This window comes from Mobula hypostoma, chromosome 10, assembly GCF_963921235.1.
Source record: "Mobula hypostoma chromosome 10, sMobHyp1.1, whole genome shotgun sequence".
Classification (NCBI taxonomy): domain Eukaryota; kingdom Metazoa; phylum Chordata; class Chondrichthyes; order Myliobatiformes; family Myliobatidae; genus Mobula; species Mobula hypostoma.
In genome coordinates, this window is record NC_086106.1 from 86,887,906 (window position 1) to 86,905,449 (window position 17,544).

Below are 17,544 nucleotides of genomic sequence, written 5' to 3' on the forward strand. Positions count from 1 at the left end.
ACACACAGCCCACTGGGTCTCCTATTTCCTCACTGCCTAATTCCATGCCCATTATCCCTCTCCTCACCTGGTTGCATCTATTACCTGCAATGCCCTGCCTCACCCCACCCTCTCACATCTTTACATAGGCTATCTTCACACTCTGTTTTCAGTCCTGATGCAGGGTATCAACCCAAAATATCAGGTATCCCTCTATCTCCACAGATACTGCTTGACTTATTGAGTTCTCTCAGCAGTTTGTTTTTTAATCCTCTTTTGTAAGGCCCAGGACCCTTACACACTTTCAGCCACTTTCTCAACTGTCCCTCCCATTTTCAAAGAATTATGCAAACTTAACTCAAGACCTCTCTTTGTGTGAATCTTTTAGAATTTTCCAGTTAATTGTGTGCCTTCTCATCCTTTGTCACGGTCCCAACCGTTAATTCCCCATTTTCTCCTAATTCCCTTTGATTGTGCCATGGTTCCGACCGCAGCAGCGCCTTTATTTCCTGCGGAGCATGAAGAAAGCTCACCTCTGTCCCAGGATACTGACAGACTTTTACCGCTGTACCATTGAGAGCATACTCACCAACTGCATCTCAGTGTGGTATGGCAATTGTCCCGTATTGGACCGCAAAGCACTCCAGCGTGTGGTGAAAACTGCCCAGCGGATTATCGGCACCCAATTGCCCACTATTGAGAACATCTACCATAAACGCATTATCAGGGATCAGGGATGCATCTCACCCTAACCATGGACTTTTTACTCTCCTCCCATCTGGTAGGCACCACAGGAGCCTCCGCTCCCGCACTAGCAGGCACAAGAAGAGCTTCTTCACTGAGGCTGTGACACTGCTGAACCTCTCATCACAGCGCTAAGCAGTATTGCATCCGTATTGTACTGTCTCAGTAATTTTATATCTGTGCGCTGTAGCACTTTTTATTCACAGTTATTTTGTAAATAACATTATTCTTTGCACTTCTGGTCAGATGCTAAATGCATTTCATTGGTTTTGTATCTGTACTCAGCACTATGACAATAAAGTTGAATCTAATCTATCTAATCTAATTCCCCATTTTCTCCTAATTTTCTTTGATGGTGGAACATCTGGTTTTCATCAAGACCTGCAGCATAAGAACCCTGGCTTTTCACCCACTAGTTCCCAGATTGTTGGCTTTGCCAGTGTGGTAATTAATGTTTCCTGGCAACTTAGGATTGTGTGTTCTAAGTTTTGCTTCGCTACTAAGATTTACCTGTGAAACTCAGTCTCTCCGTGTCAAGATAAGTATTCTAAGTTTTACTTCAGCACCGAGGTTTACCTGTGTAACTCTGTCTCTCCGTGTCAAGAAAAATTTTGTCTGCCTCCTTTCCCTTCTACACTCCGTGTCAAGATAAGTTCTGCCAGCCTCCTGCTTTCCTGCACTCCCTCCTATTTGCTGTTCAATGCTCACGCTCACGTCTGCATCCTAACTCAATCTCCGTGCCAGTGTCCTGTGTTTGGGTTCTCCTCGTTCGTTGCAACATCCTTTGTACCAAAAACCGTTGGCTGCATCACCATCTGGTATGGGGTGGGGATGCAATTATACAGGATTGAAATAAGCTGCAGAGAGTTGTAAACTTAGTCAGCTCCATCATGGGCACTAGCCTCTGTAGTATCCAGGACATCGTCAAGAACAATGCCTTAAAAAGGTGACATCTGTCATTAAGGACCCCCATCACCCAAGACGTGCCTCCTTCTTATTGCTATTATCACAAAGGAGGTACAGGAGCCTGAAGGCACACACTCAACAATTCAGGAACAGCTTCTTCCCCTGTGCCATCCAATTTCAGAATGGACATTGAACCTCTGAACACCACCTCACTACTTTTTAAATTATTTTTGCATCACTAATTTAATTGAACTATTATACATATACAGTATACTGTAAGTCACAACGTTTTTCTCTAATATTATGCATTGCATTGTACTGCGGCTGCAAAGACAACAAATTTCACAACAGACTGTTTGTTGGTGATACTAAAGCTGATTCTGATTCTGACCTTTCTCAGTATTAAATGTCATCAGTCCCCAATCCACCCATTTCATCAGCTTGCTTCGTTTCAAGGATTTCTCCTTGAAATCCATAACTATAACCCCAATAGATCATTATAACTACAGGTTTTATATTATCTGCAAATAATTGTACTCAATATTGAACCCTGGAGCACACCACTGTATACTTCCTTTCAGTCTGTAAATCAACCCTTCACTACTACTCAGTGTTTCCTATTACGTATTCAGCTTACACTGCTGTAAAGCCCTGTTATCCATACCATGGTTTTAATGTTGATAACAAGCCTCTTATATGGCAGCTTTTCAGGTCTGTTTTGGAAGTCTGTTCGTATCACATTAATCACATTTTCCTCATCAGTACTTTATGTGACTTCACCTTCTCACCTGCGCCAGGAAAACTAAAATCTAAGCACTCCTTGTATTTCTGGGAGGAGTTGGAATTGAAGGCTTTTCATCTTCTTACCGTGTGCTGACAAATTAATTGTCCTCCGTAGGTTCCTCCTTCCAACTGTGGGGGAAATTCATCTGGTAGAAGCTATGTTCGCAGTCTATATTCTCCCAACAATATCATTTACAAAATTGATGAATTAATTTTGAAAAGTATATTTTAAATTTAAATATCCTTCTTATTGTAATATGATCTCATATACTGCATATTACAAACTTCACACACCAATCATTTTAAGTAACATGTTAAAACAGAACATTAAAGGACATGGAAAGGTTGTATTTTTATAAGTAGTCAGAAAAAAGATAAACAATTCTCCAAGCTACTAACCGCCATTGCAATCCAATTCAGTGAACCATTTCTTCTCATTCAGCCACACATTGTATCAATCCACTTTATCAGGAAGCCTCAGAGCAAGTCGCACTCAAAGCACCTTTAACTCACAGTTTTGTTTCAGGGTCTGTGGCTTTAAGTGCAGTGAACTATCTGTTGGTAAGGCAAGTAGGTTAGTTCCTCAAATATCGGTTGTTTCCTGGAGCTCTTGAAATAATTAGAAAATGCAGAGAGAGATTACCCACCTCTACAGCAAAAAGAGGATCTAATTGCTTTATCTTACTTTCAGAAGGGAAGGGTGTGTTGCTGTTTGTGCTGCTCCCTCTTCATACAAACACCAACTTGAGCTACCCTGCTAAAGTTTAAATTTAACTAACAATCAGCATTGGTTTACACCCTTCAACCAAAATCACTCAAGTATGACTAATAAATAATAACATTGTGCTACTGTTCAGATTATTAGAGGAGCAAGGAAACCTGTGAAGTTGAGAATTACTTTAAACTTAAAATTAATGTCACAATTTAGCATTTTCTGCCTTTTAGCAACACTCTGCTCTGGCTTTTACAGCACTCTCTTTGGAACTAGTGACTTTCTGCGACTGATTACTTCAGCAACAGTCTGCATCCTGTTATCCAAATATCTAGAAATTTATCAGCACCTTTGATGGCATATTGATGAATGTGCAAAACTAAACTGTCTTGATCATTGTCTGAATATGGGAACTCAAATCATATCAGTGACACATGGCAGAGTTACTATTTCTAATAAGAGTGACCTTCTATTTGCGAACAGCACAGTGATTGATGGATTGATGTGTAACTTAAAGCCAGAAATGTTTGATTGGTATGTATGTAACTTGCAGTCAGTAATGTTTAAGAATGTTTGGCTGCCAACTAGTGTGCTGGAGGGAGCTAATGAATCATTAGGTGGTCTCTCATTCCACAGGAGTATATAGAACATAGAACAGAGAACAGTACAGCACAGGAACGAGCCCTTCAGCCCACAATGTTGTGTAGTACCAATTCATTTAGTAAGCAAATGGCCAAATAAGCTAACATTCTTTCCTCACATTCATGTGCCTACCTACAGTAAAGTCTCTTAAAATTCTCTAATGTCTCTGCCATTACCAGCACCCCAGTGTATTCCAGGCTCCCAGCATTCACAGTGTAAAAAAACTTGCCCCTCTCACCTTAAATGCATTCCCTCTGGTATTAGACATTTTACCCCTGGAAAAAAAAGATACTGTCTGCCTCTCATAATCTTATAAACCTCTGTCAGATTGCCCCCCAGTCTCTGGCATTCAAGAGAAAACAACTCAAGTTCATCCAACCTCTTAAACCACTAGCATTCTTGTAAACTCCTTTTGCACCCTCTTCAAAGCCTCAACATCCTTCCTATAATGAGGTGACCAGAACTGTATGCAATACTCCAAATGTGGTCTAACTAAAGCTTTATAAAGCTGCAATGTCAATCCCTGATATTTGAACTCAGTGCCTCAACTAACAAAGGCAAGCATGCCATTTGGCTTCGTAACCACTCTACCAACCTGTGTAGCCACTTTCAGGGACCTAAACATGCTTGAATCCCAAGATCTCTCTGACCATCAACGCTGTTAAGAGTTTTTCCCTTAACAGTGTGGTGTTGATTTACATTTGACCTACCAAAGTACATCACTTACACTTGGCCAGCCATCTGCTACTTCTTCGCCCATATCTGCTACTACTCTATATCTTGCTGTATTCATCGCCAGTCTTCTACACTATCCAGAACACCACCAATCTTCACATAATCTACAACCTTAATAACATACCCGTCTATATTTTTCATCTAGGTCATGAATATGCATTACAAACAGCAGAGGTCCCAGTACAGATCCCTGCAGAATACCACTAATCACAGACCGTCAGCTAGAATAGGACCCTTTGACCACACCCTCTGTCTTCTATGGCAAACCAGTTCTGAATCCAAACAGCCAGTTCACTGTAGATCCCATGTTCTGGATGGGCCTTCCATGATGACCTTGTCAAATGCCTTACTAAAATCCATATAAATAACATCCACAGCTCTACCTTCATCAATCACCTTTGCACCTCATCAAAAATCTTGATTAAGTTAGAAAGACATGACTTGCCCCGCACAAAGCTATGCTGGCTCTCCCTAATGAGGTCAGTTTTCCAAATGCTCATGAATCCTATCCTTAACAATTCTCTTCAGTATCTTCGCTACCATTGACATGAAACTCACTAGTCTATAATTTCCAGGTTACCTTCTTGAATAATGGAACAACATTAGCCACTAGTCAGTCCTGCAGGACATTGGCTGTGGCTAGAGAGAACACGAGGATATTGGTCAATGCTCCAGTAATCTCTTCTCTTGCCCCTTTCAATAACCTGGGGTATATCCTATCAGGCCCTGGGCACTTATCCAGCTTAATGCTCATTAACAGACCCAACACTACCTCCTTTACTTTGAAATGCCCTGGCATATCAATACACTGATCTCCCTATCCCCTACATCCTTCTCCTTGTTCGTCCTTGAGATGTTGAATTCACACAAATGTAACAACAAAGCTCACTCTTTGATTGCTCTTCCAGAAGAGGCTTCACCCCTATCTTCTTCTTTGCATTATCCATTTCATTGTCTCATCCAAGATAGCAATGCCAATATCAAAGTATTGTGAGTTCTCCATCTGTGATGGCAAGGAGCATTCAGATCTTCCACCCTTGAGATTGTTTATGAGGGTCCAGATAACTTCACATTATGGAATGCAAGTTGTCAAAGCACAGTGTCTTCATTACACACCAGAACCATGCAGACTTGATAATGTGAGGTCTTCAGGCAATGACACGAAGTACCAAAACAACTAGAGACTGGGGTCCGCTGTACATGATTTAATGTTTCCATCCTTCAGGTATAGTAATATTAATATAGACAATGAGGTTTCATTGGTACATTCTCACAGAAAGAGTCCTTATCTACGAAACCTTTGGTGCTCTTGCAGTACCTGAATGGATAAACAGGTTGAGGTAGAAGCTCATGGACTGCAAGAGGACTGCATTGCACGCTCTAGGCAGTTGCAAAGTCCTGAGGATTGGTAGGATTGTCTGAAAGCAATTGCAATGGCATGGATTTGTTCCTATCAGTCTAGTATGATCTAACAAAACTATGAGAGGACAGGCGATGAACAGATAAATGATCAAATTTCAGATATTCCTTAGTTTTTAAACTGTCTTCATTATTTCTCATCTGTTTCGATGCATATCCTTTTTTATTACCTAAAAGCTACTGGTAATATTCAGCATCTCTTTGGGATTAATTTACCACAACCCTTTAAGATCTTAAATATGTCATAAATATTATCGATGCCTTTGCTCTAATGTAAAAGTTGCTATATTTGTTACATGTCCTCATAGCTCATGAGCTAATTACCAGCTTATCCGCTAAACTTCACACTTTCCACAAACGTTGATGCTCTCCACAGCAGAGAACCCAGCACCTTAAGCTGGGCAGTCAGGGTGAGTGCAGGTCAGAGCTATGCATCATTTCCCAGTGGGCGTAGGTCATGTTTTGCAACAGTTGACTAACTGTCACTTCCTGTTTTCATTACAGCAGTAGAGAGATTTAAGGGTGCTTTTGAACAAAGTCATCCCGATTTCCCTGTTGTGTCATGTCCTGTTAACTGTTTATTTTAAACTGCTTTTGCCAATTTCACAGCACTTCCATTCATTCTATTAAACACCAGTTCTCACTTCTTTGCTAAATCACCTATAGTGTCCCATCCCTTCTGTACAATCATAAGATGTGTTGTCATACCAGCAAACTTGAGAGCACTGTGAACTTTGCTTCCTATAATCAATAATTCACTCTAAAGCACTAATTGACCAGAACTGAACCTCCTGCAACCCTGTTGGTCATTCTTTTTCCAACAGACACCACTTCCATTTGACTTCCCAGCCTTTGAATCAATCCTTTACTTCATCACTTCAAGCATTTCCTTTCTTTGTCAAAGTCCTTTTATTGTAACTTCATACATACAAATCTGTCAAAGGTTGTTAAAGCCGACAGTAATTAATCCATTGAGCTCTGCTGTTAATTAACTCCAAAATTCCTCCTGCAACTCCTGCGAATCTGGACAGGTCACCTGTCACCAATGATGCCATCGTGATTATGTTGTAACATTTTACATTTCTCCAGATGCCCCTTTTAGAATATTTCCTAGTATTTTGGCCATTGCAGATATGTTCGCATTACAAATGACTAAAGTTTACTTTCTTTTTTAGTGATGTGTCATCACATTTGCTGCAGTCCAGTCCTTGGCAATATTGTACTGTAATGATTTCCTCTTTGCCATCTCTATTAATATCCTACCATGGAGCATGTGAGGGATGAACTCATTGTTTGCCTAAAAATGGATTTATCAGTATTGCTAAACATGTCCTGTGATAGATTTGCAATTTCTTAAAACTTTGCACTTTTACATTGGATATGTATTCACTTATGACCAGAGAGAAACCCAGCTCTGTTTCCTCATTTGGTAAATTTCTCACCTGACTTAGAATTGATTGGACTGAAAAGGTTTTTAGATTTTAGAAATGGTCATTGACGGTAGCAGAGATCCAACAATTTTTTAAAACACTCAAAGAGCACCAAGTTCAAAGAAATTTCTTCTGATACTATTCACAAAATCAAACCAGAGAACTATATGTGCAGAGATAACAGTGCTTAGCACCAGGAATGAAACTATCCTTCCTTGATATTGAACAGCGTTGCCATTGCTGAACCCTTTGTCCATTAACATTCATGAGTTACAACTTTAATGGGAAAACTATATAACTATTGTTCCTATAAGAGCAAGTTAGAGGGTGAGTATTTTGCTGTGTACAGTTTATCTATTTACTCCCCAGTGTTCTTCCATTGAATATAATGCACAAGTCAGGTGTATGATGAAAAACGAATCTATATTTTCCTGGATGACATCTCTAAAGAAATCCAAGAAACTTGACACAATTCGGGGCAAAAAAAAAAGCATAATAAATGCTATGGTATTAAGCAATATACTGAGACCCTGATGTGGATGTTCACAAATCTTGAGATAGCAGCGGAGATTAATATAGAAAAATTGCCTTGATCAACTGAGACAAAGACTTGAGATTCATATAAAACAATTATTAAACTACAGAGAGAAGCCTGTGCATTGCTCTTTTCGTTGCATTCAATAGTACTCAAGTGATTGCGAAGGATATTTATGAAGTTATTGTTCATACTGGAGGAGGCTGGGGTTGTCTTCCATGGAGGTTGAAGGTGAAATTAAACCATGTGCTTAGAATTATGAGAGAATAAGCTATTGGGAAAAATCTATTCCCTGCAACAATGATGAGTTGACATAGAGTTACCGTAGAAGACTTAGAGGGGAATTATTTTACTCAAAATGTGGTGAAAGTCAGAAACCCACTACTTGTTGCAGAGGTCAGTGACAGGAATCACTCCATTAGGATCTGAATGCTGTCACAAGATTACCAATGACTTCAATAAAGGCATTTTCAGATAGCATATTCTGCAACTGCACTACTTGCCTCAGACACTGCAGTTCACCATGCACCAGCGGCAAAAAATGACCGTGAACAGTTGGAACATATGCCTCATGTTCACATGCTACAAGTCAACAAGGACTGGAGCCCTTCTCCAAATTCATATACTCTGCAACCATGCCCTCATACCCACATTTCACAGCTGGCTCACACCCTATTAGTAATTCTACCACAACAGTCACAGGAACAAATCACCATTACGCTTCCTGCTCTCTTACATAAAAAGAGCATGCAGTGGAAGTTAACTATAGTAGAACAGGCATAGCTACATCTGCTAACCCCATCGATGAGTTGAGGTGGTCAATTAAGGGTATAAGAATAATACAGCACAGTACAGGCCCTTTGGCCCACAATGTTGTGCCGACCCTCAAACCCTGCCTCCCATAAAGCCCCCACTTTAAATTCCTCCATATACCTGTCTAGTAGCCTCTTAAACTTCACTAGTGTATCTGCCTCCACCACTGACTCAGGCAGTGCATTCCACGCATGAACCACTCTCTGAATAAAAAACCTTCCTCTAATATCCCCCTTGAACTTCCCACCCCATACCTTAAAGCCATGTCCTCTTGTATTGAGCAGTGGAGCCCTGGGGAAGAGGTGCTGGCTATCCACTCTATCTATTCCTCTTATTATCTTGTACACCTCTATCATGTCTCCTCTCATCCTCTTCCTCTCCAAAGAGTAAAGCCCTAGCTCCCTTAATCTCTGATCATAATGCATACTCTCTAAACCAGGCAGCATCCTGGTAAATCTCCTCTGTACCCTTTCCAATGTTTCCACATCCTTCCTATAGTGAGTCGACTAGAACTGGACACAGTACTCCAATTGTGGCCTAACCAGAGTTCTATAGAGCTGCATCATTACATTGCGACTCTTAAACTCTATCCCTCAACTTAAAAAAGCTAACATCCCATAAGCTTTCTTAACTACCCTATCCACCTGTGAGGCAACTTTCAGGGATCAGTGGACATGTACCCTGAGATCCCTCTGCTCCTCCACACTACCAAGTATCCTGCCATTTACTTTGTACTCTGCCTTGGAGTTTGTCCTTCCAAAGTGTACCACCTCACACTTCTCCGGGTTGAATTCCATCCGCCACTTCTCAGCCCACTTCTGCATCCTATCAATGTCTCTCTGCAATCTTCAACAATCCTTTACACTATCTACAACACCATCAACCTTTGTGTCATCTGCAAACTTGCCAACCCACCCCCACATCCAGGTCGTTAATAAAAATCATGAAAAGTAGAGGTCCCAGAACAGATCCTTGTAGGACATCACTAGTCACAATCCTCCAATCTGAATGTATTCCCTCCACCACCACCCTCTGCCTTCTGCAGGCAAGCCAATTCTGAATTCACCTGGCCAAACTTCCCTGGAACCCATGTCTTCCGACTTTCTGAATAAGCCTACCGTGTGGAACCTTGTCAAATGCCTTACTAAAATCCATATAGATCACATCCACTGTACTACCCTCACTTATATGCCTGGTCACCTCCTCAAAGAACTCTATCAGGCTTGTTAGACACGATCTGCCCTTCACAAAGCCATGCTGACTGTCCCTGATCAGACCATGATTCTCTAAATGCCCAGAGATCCTATCTCTAAGAATCTTTTCCAACAGCTTTCCCACCACAGACGCAAGGCTCACTGGTCTATAATTACGCGGACTATCCCTACTACCTTTTTTGAACAAGGGGACAACATTCGCCTCCCTCCAATCCTCCGGTACCATTCCCGTGGAAAACGAGGTCATAAAGATCCTAGCCAGAGGCTCAGCAATCTCTTCCCTCACCTCGTGGAGCAGCCTGGGGAATATTCTATCAGGCCCCGTGAACTTATCTGTCCTAATGTATTTTAACAACTCCAACACCTCCTCTCCCTTAATATCAACATGCTCCAGATCATCATCATCACTCATATTGCTAGAAAGGAAATTGCTGAGCTCATGGCCGTAGCAGAGAAAAATAAATTAAATATGACAGTATCCCCCTTTCACCTCAACCCACAACCTTTTCTGCTTTACAGGTGATACTCAATAAGTTTCATTTGGCCAGGCCATGGAAGAATGCCATGAACACCATTAGAAAGAAGAAACATCTTCACTTCTTTTCACACTCACAGCCACTAGCTTAGACACTACAGTACAACATGTTGGGTGGATCTGGATGTGGTGAGATACTGGGTGGTGCAGCTGCACCTAGGAGGCCAAATCAAAAAGAGAACAAATACCAATTTACCACAGGGCAAGATCAAACTTACATTCCACTGTAGAGACATCAGATAAGGACTTAAATCTGAGAATTTACAGAAGAAATTGATCACAATGCACAGTAACCAGTGGGGCAATGACTAGATCACATGCATTGAGGTAAATTGAAAAATTTGAGTGGAATTTAATCCCTATTAAATAGCTGTTGTATAGAACTCATTGAATGAAAGACCGGTTGAAACAGAAACGGTCACCACATTTGAAAAAGGTCAAATTGATTACTAAAATAGCTGTAACCTACATGGCTCAGGGCTAAGGATATCCTAGATCATCCATTTTACGCCAACATGGACACAATGGAACAAATGATCTTTGCTTGTTCTCTACCTTTCTAGGACTCGTACACTACACTTAAATCACTACCCTGTTAGATCATTCCTGGATTCAAATTGCTTGCAGATCTTCACAGCAGTTCAGCCATCTAAACATCAACAGATTACTAAAATCATGAATATCGTACCCTAAGAGAATAATAATAGTGAAATGTAAACCTATTGAAATCTCTCAAAGATTTTTTTCTTCAACATCATCTGCTCCTAAAAAGTATTCTTGCTGTTGGCTGTTAGGCAATCAACTCAGTCAACAATGGCCTAGAAAAGATGGTGGACTTCCAGACCTAAAGCTGCTGAGTGATATCCCCCTAACTATCTATAGCTCTTCATTCACCAGGCTCCCTCCAATCTTTCTCAATATTTGTAAAAGCACCAGTGAAGCAAAAAGTGAAAAGCAAAAGGGAGGACAGGCACAAGTTGTAGTTATTTGACTTCTATTTACAATATGCTATATTTAATTTTCAAACTTGACTTGACATTGCAATAATAAATAATTGTTGACATGTGTCCTTTGAGGTGGCTTTTATTTCTGCAATACAACCAACTGTGCAGAATCAAATATCGCTTTGATGATTGTACGTTCTAGTATCAATTTGTTTGGCGACAATAAAGTATAAAGTATTCTAAGTATAGTAAATACTGTAAATGTAGGCCTCTGATAGAGCCTGTTGTGAGACCGGTACTGCACTAGATCAAGAGCCTGCAAGCAGTGGCTGATTTGGTTGTCTCCTCCATTTCTTTTTATCTTATTTCTTTCCTATCTTCTCATCCTCCACATTTTTCTGCTCTTGAACTGCTTGTTCTATATTTGTTATGAATGACTGTGTGAGTGGTGAAACAAAATTACCCACTGTTACCTCTCTACCTTTCCCACAGACATTTGCCTGCCTTGCTGTGTATATCTAGCATTTTCTATTGATATTGAACACTGAAGCTAAAATTAATGTTAGCAGGAATGTATAATATTCCCTTATGAAGGAATGCTGATAATCGAACTATTCAGACCTAATACAGTCGTGAAAGCAACTTTATAGCCATGGTCAACTAAACAAAATCAAATCCTAATTAAATGACCTTTTCCTAGGAAACAATTTCCCATGTTCTGCCATGTTTTTGCGGTTCAGTTGATTAACAGTCGTAGAAAATATGTGGGAGAGCTCAGAGGCTATAATTCCACGCAAGTCTGAAACCTGACAGATGATTTAATTTTTTTTTTTGGAGCAATACTATTCACAATTGCACAGTGCTATGTATTAGAGTCAGCAATTGGAAATGGGGTTGCAAAATTAATAATGTCAATCAGGAAAGAAGCCAGTTTGCAATAACTGAGGAAATGACACAACAGTGCTTGGCAGCAGTTGCTAATGTAAATAGAGCTTAAAGATCTTTAAATAGATCAATGAATAGAGTCCATTGAAAATAGTTAACAACCATACTACCATTTTGGTTTCCATATTTGTTGGTTTTAAGTATTTTCAAAATTCACTAATCAAGCTTAAAACGAAAGGTAACTAAACAAACTGAAAGCTTACATCAACATTTAATAAATCAGATGCTGTTTAGAAAAACTACGTTGTTCCATTGTAGTGTGGACCTAATTGAAAGCTAAAACTGAGATAAAATATTGATTGCTTTCTTTCTATGTTTAGATTGCTTGCAAATATTTGATGTTTGGGTAACTTTAGATTTATGATAATGTATTAGATGTGTTCTGCAACACTGTAAAATGTTATAGGGTGGAAATTGTCCTTTGGTAATTACAATAAAATTGTACTGGAATATCACTGCCCACTGCCCTCCCAATCTCACATAAAGTGCCATTGAAGGCAAGTAGTGATCTGCTTGATTCTCTTGCTCCAATAGCTAAAAATGTATTACCTTCTCTAAATATTTTACTGACAAGAAATTTATGGAAATTATCTAAAAATAAATGATGATTTAAAGTATTGTGTAATTTTGGTTTGCATAGATTTCTATTTATTCAACACTGACATTGCTTTGCTTGACTCTTCCTGTGGATTTGGTGATGTGCAGTTATGCAAAAAAAAAGTTTGCTTCTTAATGTGAACAAAGCAGAACTTTTATTGAAGGTAAAGCTTAGAAATATTTGTCAAAGAGAATTGATCTGTGCATCAAGTACATAAACACAATAATAGTATTCACCCTGGCACATCTCATCGTGATTTACACTCATGAGGGGGTGCAATAATTGCATTGTTAAGTAAAATACATTTTGTTTAGTTTACAATAAATAAAACATAACAAATATAATATGATCACTTAGATCTAAGCCTTTCTATGAATGTGTCATGCACTTCCATTTAAATGCCACACTGCAGCATTTTATTAACAATAATAACAATCTACTCACTTAGGGAATATTCTAAGGAATCATTATTTGGATCATGAATCTATTACCTATTCTCTATTTCCTATTTGAAGTCCTGCTGTTCATTGATTAGAGTGACTTCTACCCTTTCCCGTGACCTTGCTAGGCCCAAACCAATCTCCCTGGCTGGAGTGAGGGGAGGGGAGTAAAGTGGTGGTGCATATGGTGCCTAGGGCTTTTGAATGGCTGGTACCAGAAAGCCTGTGTCTGTAACTGCAGTCAAGATTAATCATTTTGCCAAATAATGGGAGAAGAAAAGCCTAAATAATGCAGGCCTTTTTTGAGCATTCTGCATGAAGCAAGTGGACTTTTGTTAAACACGGTGTGCCTGACAATGGGACAAGTGGAAGCGGGGAAGTAGCTGGGGGGAGATGGTGGCTGGGTCAATCACAGTAGATGCAAAATATAAAAATCTAAGCAACCTTTACGTCAACAACAAAAAAAGCACAAAATAAGCATTCTGTAATTCTAGTTACCGTTACCTCTACTGGACATTGAGAAAGTATATGGGAGTGTTTAAGAGTTGAGATCAATCTTGCCTCTACAGAAAGAAGTGTAAACAGTAAAAATGTGAAAGGGTAGCTTGGTCAACTGGACTGGATGGATTTTAGTTATGGTTCAAAAACACCACTTCCCTTTACAACTTTTTGTTGTTCTGCCTAGTTTCAGTAATCAGAGTTTCCATGGAAATGGCTTGGCCAGGAAGGCATCTACAATTTCTTCAGGGTTCACCAAGAGATTCCAGTCGGTATAGTTTAATGTCAAAGAGATCAGTTCTAAACTCTATAGATGAGCTCATTGAGTTCTCCACAAACAAAAGGTAAATACATTACCAAGTATCTTGGTAAAGAATTGTTGCTTATATCTCAATGTGATAAACAAATTGCTGTAATAACTTCATCTGCACTAAATGACTTAATATAAGTCTCAAGATGTCATCTGGGTGTTACTTCTTTGGAAAGGCTGATGCTAATGTGTAATGGTTCGCTCAGCCAGCTCACTCAGCTTCCCTTCAATACTCCACAGAAAGAGAGGATGAGGAGGATTTAAAAAAATATCCACTGGTGCAATTAAGAAAATGTAATGTTCCTTCCGGGGTGGTAAGTGAATGAATGGTTATTGCATGAGTCCTTCCGGGGTGGTAAGTGAATGAATGCTTATTGCATGAGGCATGAGTCCTGAAAGGTTGGGATACTGAAGGGAAAATGCAAACTTGTGATTGTAAGTTTTGCATTTGAAAAGTCAATAGTCAACTGTTAGATTTCAGTGAATGAAGGCAGTAGGTGCTGGAACATTGAAATTAAAGATCCAAATGATCCAACATTTTGGGGGCCCGTAAATGGCCCATAGATCAGAAATCTGACAGCTGCTTAAATATGTAAATTGCCAACCTATGCCAGGTATACCTGCTGCAATACTACAAAAAGAGAACACCTTTATTGCTCAATTTTGGGTCAGTTTTTGTTGTTGCTAGGCAACTTTACATAGATGCTTCCTGTCTGAACCAATGAGTCTTCTATTTTGAGTAGTTAGGATTGTGAGCATTTTCAATCCATTCACATTTGCCTTTCACCTCTGCATTCACTGTAAGACCAGTACCACCCACATCCTCCGGTTAAGGGGAATACAAAATGATCTTTCATTATTAGAATGTCTTTGCCGTTCTTACCTACTTATACTTGTTGCTGAAACTGGCTATCTATCCAGGAACAGATAAGGATGAGCAGTAATAGCAGAATTTTCCAGTAAAGCCTATGTCCTGTGAATGACTAGTCAGTCTGAGACAGATAATATTATGATAATTGTTACCCAGATCTTCCCCCAGCTCTATACTGATCCACTTGCACTGCTTCATTCCACAGATTTATAGCCAGCCCTTCTTCCTTAGTAAGATAGATAGATAGATATACTTTATTGATCCCAAGGGAAATTGGGTTTCATTACAGCTGCACCAACCAAGAATAGAGCATAAATATAGCAATACAAAACCACAAACAATCAAACAACAAAATGCAAACTATGCCAGATGGAAAATAAGTCCAGGACCAGTCTATCGGCTCAGGGTGTCTGACCCTCCACAGGAGGAGCTGCAAGTTCGATGGCCACAGGCAGGAACGCCCTCCCGTGCCACCCAGTGCTGTATCTCAGTGGAATATGGCCGAAGTCCAACAATAAAAAGTTCAATATCCGGTCTACAAACACGTTCCTTGATCGTAATATGACCGGGATTACACCATCTGTTGTTAACCAGAACAGTAAGCACCCAACTCCTTTACGCTTACCGCTCTCAGTGTACTTCCGGTCAGCCCGAACGGTCTGGAAGCCCTCCATGGAAAAGTTTTGATCAGATATGGCCTCGTACAGCCCCGTTCCAGTGAAACACATAACATTGCACTCCCGAAATGTTCTCTGACGCCTGGCTAGTGTCGTGAAGTCGTCCATTTTATTATTGAATAAATTATTATTGAAGTGTTACAAGCATATTAGTCAAGAAAATATTGATATACACTTCTGAAATCTTCCCTTAGTTCCCCTTTTCACCATAACAATTCTACCCTGTTTTTGATTTTTTAAAGTCTCCTATATATAATATATATATTATTATATACTTATATAATAGTTGCTGCACGTGTCAGAAAAGTTCCAGGAATTTGCTCCACCTTCCTCATTATTCATTGACATAATTGATATGCACACATTGATCTTTATGGCAACTGGCTTAACAGCATCCCTCTCCAATATTTCACTTGTTTGGTCATCCTCTTCTGCTCTCTTTACCTTTCCAGAGATAACAGATGCCAATCCACTTCAGCTTTGTGCCAGCTGTCTGTGCTCCCAACTGTATTGCCCTTGCAAAAGACAGCTCGACAAGCTCAGGTGCATATGGAAAATGCAGTGGCCTCACATTTCCAGTGACCAGGGTTCAGCCCAGACCTCTGATGCTGTCTGTGTGTGGTTTACTTATTCTCCCTCTAACCACGTGGGCTTTCCCCAGATGCACCAATTTTCTCCTACCCACGTCCCAAAGATGCACTGATTGATAGCTTCTAGCATCTCCCTACTTAGGTTCTCATAACAGCTAGATGATCCTTCTCAAAATGTTCTGCACCCTCTCGGTAATGGTGTGCCAGGGGCCCAATACTCCATTGTCTGACTGTTGATTGCACAGCATGTCTCCATTGCATTTTTATTCTTTGTTATCCTTCATCACACTTACTACACAGGACTCTGGCTGCAGTTCTTAAAGATGGCATTACTTTCATTGGTATTCAAAGCAGGAATTCAGTAAAGGAATCCTTTACGAGCTTGGCTATCACTGGAAAAGTTGTCATACACCATCTCGGACACTTTTTTAGAAAACATTTATCCTTTGGAGATATGTCTAAAGCAAGAGATCATATTGTTCAACAGATTGTCAGTGACTGGCTTCCAAATACCAGAACTATGAAACACAATGCTGTCTGGAACTGCTTGTACCATTTTCATTTAAATTGTTTCCTTAAGGCTTTCTTTTGCATTCCTGTGTGCAACTTAAGCCACCAAAAACCATCCCACAGTAAAAGAAAAGTCACATTACAAACACAATTGATAGGTATGAAATGGGTTGGTTCTTATGAATCTGGTGCGAAATTGATCCATAATCTGTGCTGATTCCAGACTGGCCAACAATCGGCACATTACAATGTGAGCCAGAATCCAGGCCAAGAGAGTGACTGTGTTAAACAAATCAGCCAATCTCCTTTCCAGCAAATTCTGCTCAAGTTAAATATTGGAGAAATATTGGAGCCAGCTTCAGCTGTGATGCTAGCTGCAGCTAAGTAACTGAAATGCTTCACCATCACACCTGAAGGAAGGCCACTTGGGTGAGAACTCTTGTGACTGAGTTTCAGATATCTAACATAAATCTTTGACAAAGATGATGATAAACAGAAAAAATAGCAATCCTTTCAATTATCCCACTACATGACACATTTCTATAGACTGCGGTTATCATTTGCAAGATCATGCGAGCGCTCTGCTTTATTTAGGATTTTTTTTATTAAGGGAAAGAATCTTGACATTAAGAGCATTCTGTTACGCTCAATGTCATCATCAATCACTTCCTTATAAGGGCAATTTAGTCCAAACCTTTACTTTCTGCTCCAACA

At 39.9% G+C, this 17,544-nt stretch overlaps 1 protein-coding gene across 5 annotated transcripts in view; it reads right to left on the reverse strand.

Annotated features, from left to right (window-relative positions):
• nhsl2 (NHS-like 2) overlaps window positions 1-17,544 on the reverse strand; it is a 502,980-nt gene that overhangs the window by 76,994 nt on the left and 408,442 nt on the right. Inside the window, exons 1-2 of one of the 5 annotated variants that reach the window (XM_063060794.1) lie at window positions 3,060-3,091; window positions 2,812-2,967 (exon numbers count right to left, since the gene is read on the reverse strand). The exons of the other annotated variants lie outside the window; for them this stretch is intronic. The gene's annotated coding sequence lies outside the window, so the exon portion shown is untranslated. Of the gene's footprint in view, window positions 1-2,811; window positions 2,968-3,059; window positions 3,092-17,544 lie in introns of those variants that run through there. 5 annotated transcript variants of the gene reach the window in all.